Below are 6035 nucleotides of genomic sequence, written 5' to 3'. Positions count from 1 at the left end.
AAAATGGAAAAGTAAAATATCCGTAGTTGTAATAAAGATTATTTTTAGTTGTCTTTCCAAAACACCTCTCCCAAGATTTTCTTTTTAATCCTTTCTCTTTTTCCATATTCGTTTCTGTACGAAGTGTAGAAAACTTTATAATGAAATTTCTTCTCCTATTCAGTTATTTCTTTTTGAAATTTCGATTAAATCGCACCCCATATCATACTTTTTTTTTATTCTTTCTTTTCAAAATTTTACCAGGTCAGATTTTCCCTTTAAAGGTCATTGGCTAATCCACTCTATCACTTGATGTACATTACACAAGCACGCATGTACGAAACGACCAGTGGGAAGATAATTCCATAAATTTCCTTCAAAGTAGCACTGGCAACCAAAGAAAAGTAATGATGACGATGATGATGATGAAACTAGTAATAGTAGTGGTGGTGGTGGTGTTGACCATAAATGACAGAAGAGGCCTAAATGTCAGTTATTTACGTTATCCGCTGCAGGCAGGGTGTAACCCTATTAATGCCGTCACCACAGCCTAGTATCGTTGTCGGAATGTAGGTGATAAATATACCACAACATGGGAGCTGATAAACATTTGCAGATTATCACCATCCAGATAATCTATAATCCCTCTATACTAACCACTGATAAAAGCATACATGGAGCGTGTGCTTTCCCTAAAATAGACGTTCATAATGTCATACAAGTAATGTTCTCTCGTGTGCTCAAAAGACGAACCAATACTGCACTGAAAATATAATCATGGTCTATTTTGGAGGATGTGTAAATATTTTTTGTTTCAGAAAGTTTTCCCAATATTACATATCGATTCCGAGCGGCCGCTTCTCCATCTATCTTTACTTTTATTCTTCCTCAACCGAACTATGTACATAAAAAAGGACAGAAAAGGACATTTTTTCTATTTTAGCTGTAGTAATGCTGCTCTTCGAAACGTTTCCTTGCTTACCTTTTCCAAACAAGAATAACCTGAAAATGTATCAATAAATTTACTGATAAATATATCATAAAAGGCTGTGATTTATTCTTATCACTCATTTAATTCTGAACATGGTCAGTGGGATTGGATTTATGCATGACTTGAGTCCAGCATTTCGTCTTTCAAGACAGACAGATCGAAGGATGGTATGACACTTACCAATGCTATGACCGTTTACTTTACAAATTAAAACATTTGGACAAATCACTTAGAAAATATAAGGTGTGTGAATAATTGCTGGTGAAATTTGTGGTAATATGTTGCGGGAGTACATATGAGAAATTGCAAGGAGAATAACATGCAATTGAGTTATCTATCATTTTCTACTCACCAACAAAGTAACACAGTTAATACAGTCCAAATTTAAAACGAACCAATTGCCTAACACGAGCAAAGTAAAATTATCCCTCTTTACAATATGTACACAGTTCATTCGTGTCTGCGGCTGTTAAAAAGAAAAGCATTAAAGCGATTTCATATGATTATACATAATCCTAAAAGAAACAACGATATTATTTATATTTGTTTCATTACATCACATCAGAAACCTGTGATCTTTGATGCAAATGGATACTACGTTGCACAAGATTCGCCTAACATTCTAATTATTAAGCATCAATCATCTTTCTCTTTGTGGAAAGTGTACAATCTCTTGCACCATAAATATTTATTTATTTATTTATACACACGCGGAGTATGTAGATATCTGTCCTTTCTAAATAGAAGACAGAAAAATTGTTGCATTATAGGGTAGGTAGATAGACTGGTAGGTTAACTGGTGGATAAGCTCCTTTCCACCGATACGAAATTGGCAAATGCATTAGTAAGTCAAGCTTTTCTGATCAGGTCGTTGAATACTTCAGGAATAAACAGTTTCCGCATTTTGTAGTGTCTCTTCCTACAGAACGTAACCATGCACTGGAGGAAGATGTCAAATAAAAACACAACATCCTTCTCAAGCGAACATATTTCATCATAAGGAAATGTTATTCTAGGAAAACACACACACACACACACACACACATATATATATATATATATATATATATATATATATATATATATATATATATATATATATATATATATATATATATATATATATATATATATATATATATATATATATATATATATATATATATATACCTCCTAGGATTGTCAGCATTTGCTTTAAAATATCATATTACAATTCCGTGTATTGGCAATAAAAATCAATGGATTTGATATTTATATCGTACATACTGCTCACGATGAATCAAGATCTTCAACCATTTTAATTTGACGACGATTTGCCCATTATTCAATCAAACGGTTCTGTTTTTTTATCCACTTATAATATTATAACGTTATAACGTTTAGCAGATACATTTCTTGATCGTATATATAAAGTAGACAAATTAATACTCTTTCCTACATTGTTTGACATAGTAGACGCAAGGCAATACAAATGTAGTAGTTGTAGATTTTATGTTTTGTTTTTTCATGGTTATAATTTGGTGCAAAATGTTATAAAAATATTTGTTAACATTTATTAAATAAATTAGGTAGCTTTACTCCCATAAGAATGAACATAATGTTTAACACCATATAGTACAAGCCAAGTTTCGGGGAGGGGATACATTTCGCAGACAATGTAGTTTTTCGTAACTAAACAAAAATCAATTTTTGGTTTATAAAATTTTGATTTTGCTGATGCGTATTTCTTTTACTAAATTCGGGAGTTAAGTGTTCTGTGTTTTTGTGCCAATTAAAATTATTTGTTCCGGTCAAAATAATTACCTTGAGTTGCGTTGGAATATTTTGGGGTGGGGGTGTGTGTTCTTATTCATTAGGTTACATTTCTTTTGTTGTTTTGTTGTCAATATAAATTGGTCAACTTCCTTATCTTGGTCCATTTTATTTGCACTCTGAAAGACAGGCATACTTCAAAGACTTATTTGTTGAGGTTCATGCTAATAAAAGCATACATGTCATGGCTTCATACGAAAAGAAAGGGGAGCATACATTTTCTTTCTTGCGATTTATTTTATGACCTGAAGATGATGTGTACACTAAGAAGTAAATTGTCATTAACAAAATGCCAGTCGGGTCTTCAGCCTGGATATCCTTGAATACTGAACTTTACATTGCACAGAAGTACAATTATGCCTATAAAATAACAATGTTTTCATTAAACCAAATTAAAGACAGTGTACTTAGCTCAATGTCGCAAGATGGTAGTAACCATATCAGCCTTTGGACTGCTTTAACTGTATTTCGTGGATTGAATTTAGTTAAGTAAAATATCCATATGTACTTAGAAAATATAGGATGATAACCAAAATCGGCTTCATGTTATTCTCTATGATATGTTGTATATGCCCAAGTTTCCGCACATTTTCGTGAATTTACGGAATTTTTTTTTTAAATTCATGGGTTTCATTTGGGTGTCACAAATGTACTTTTCAAATATAGCATGTTCCATTATCGATTTATGACAGGATTCCGAAAGTTGCAAAAATTAAACAACCCATAAATTTTACTGATAAAAGTGTTAGAGTCTTGTAATATCAGCCGTCTGTCTACCCGTCCGTTTGTCTGTATTCTGTCATTCTTTCAGTTTATATATTACGTTATCTCGTAAAGAAAAGTTGAGTTTATCCTCACTAAACTCGGCAGTACATTAACTACCCGTATGGTAAGGAGGTACAAGAGGGATATATTCTGGGGTTTCTCGACTGAGGTCCCTGTGAGGGGATCAAAAGGTCAAATCTACACTGACATGTTCGGTTTCTTCGCCACCCCACCAAACATCCAACCCACCAATTTTTTTTTGTAAAAAAAATTCCATTGTGCAGTATAAATATATCTCTTTGTAATTGGCTCTGCCATCACCACCCTTCGGAAAAATTCCTGTGGATCCCCATGTGTACAATCATGCAACTGGACGCATATTATTCCTAATATGGAAATAATTTCGGTTCTGACACCTGGATGACTTTCTAAAGTGCATGCTGTCATGGCCGGTGGGTAGTAGATTATCTAAACTATTTCTGTATAAATTTAAGCATTACGTGGAAATTCTGGGATGTGCAAAGACGATCCATCAAAGTTTTCAAGACTTAATTTTAATTTATAGACCACATATAATAACATGTTTTATGAATATATTGTCCAAATGTGTCCTTAGGTATTGTCTGTTTATATCCAGTGTCAGTCTATGTGTAGCATCTTTTTGATAATCTAAATTACAATCGTTTATGATCATTTACGAAATGAGAAAATCTTGGACTTATTCACGGAATGAGGTACATATATAAAACTTGACCCTATATTTGAAACGGTTTCATTTCGATTTATCTTTAATATTTAATTTTAATATCTTTCCAGTGTATCCTTTATATTTTCGTAATTCATCTTTATATTATTTTGAAAGGGTTTATCTTGCTAGCATTTACTGAGTAATTTTTCATTGTTACTTTGTTAGAACTATGTCTTTCATATACACTTTACAGCCATTATTGTGCCGAGGTGCTGTTAAATGCCAATACATACATGATAAATAATAACTGAGATAGGGATAGTAGAAAACATGTTAAAACAAATTTACAATGTGGGATAAAATACATCATATTCTTCTTACAAGCAATTTTTATTTTGCCTTCGATTCGATTGTTTAGTATATCCTGCAACATTACATCTATTAGAACAAATCATTTTGATACTCCATTTTAATTACCAGTCTGTTGTTAGTTGTAAAATAACAATTTCGTACTAATATTCCAATTTATGTTGACTGGAATATCATAGTTAGGATTCTTGGAAAGAAAGAAGAAGGAGCGTTTGAAGCAAAACATTAAGAAGAAACGGAGGAAGTGGGAAAAAATTACACCTTAAATTATTTGTATAAATGTTTAAATTTAGGTATTCGTGTAAGTTAGTAAATACGATCTGAGGTCGAAAATGTATCAGTCATATAGTTGCTGTATTAACTTATGTTGTAAAGTCAACGAATTTTATCTTTTCATTACAGTCATTACAGTAAAAGCAATTATAAATTCATGCGCAATCATCATTATCAGTAGCAGCAGCATCTTCATAATAGGCAGCATGTATTTCATTTATTTTACATTATGTACGCATTTTTTATTATCCTTCAAATGATAAATACGAAACTTTGCCCTTTACATATCCAAAGATTTCCTACAATGTTTCAAAATTATCTTTGTTACTGCAGCAAATATATCGAATGATTGTTTGGTTTATCATTTGAATTCTCTCACTGATTTAACAAATTATACAATGACTATTGCACCTCTAAACATCACATTTCTGGTAAGCATTTTATTTTTATTAAAGATTCTTCTTTGACGGATTTTTTCTTCTTTATCCTTTATATTTTAAATAAAGTTTAAAGAATTTTAATCTTTCCCAATATTCCGATTGTAGAACTTCGCGTTTACATTTATTCAGAAGGGTTTATCTTCTTACAGCTTTTGTGCAATTCTAAGCTTTTCAACTTTTACAATTTTAGTTTTAATTTGAACCATATAGTCATTACTTTGCTGAAGTGCTGTTAGACTGTACATACATACATACATGCATACATACATACATACATACATACATACATACATACATACATACAGCAAAAAATAATAACCATATAAATGTATATTTTGGAACAAAAAGCGCAGCATTTTCAAGAATTTGTATAAGTTGTGAATTATGTGGTCTCGGTAATTTTATTTTGCCAAACTATATGTCAGACGGAGTATTCAACTTATAATGAGTTAATGACATGTAAAATATATACAATTAGTCTGGTGACAGACATACCTTTCAACAAAATTATAATCCAACATTTCGATGCATTTATCACCTTTTCCTCCGTTTCTTTCCTTTCATTTTTACAAACATTACAAAGAATTGATTGAAAACAATAACAGGATATCATATAACCTGTATCTGGTAAAAGACGTACCTTCGACAGCGTGCATTCTAGAGTAAGAATAAGATTTTCTAAAAAAAAGTGTTGCTTTTCACACAAAAAAGTGTTTTG

The sequence above is a fragment of the Sinohyriopsis cumingii genome, chromosome 1, assembly GCF_028554795.1.
Source record: "Sinohyriopsis cumingii isolate HCF-2022 chromosome 1, ASM2855479v2, whole genome shotgun sequence".
NCBI lineage: Eukaryota > Metazoa > Mollusca > Bivalvia > Unionida > Unionidae > Sinohyriopsis > Sinohyriopsis cumingii.
Note: the sequence above shows the minus strand (reverse complement) of the source record.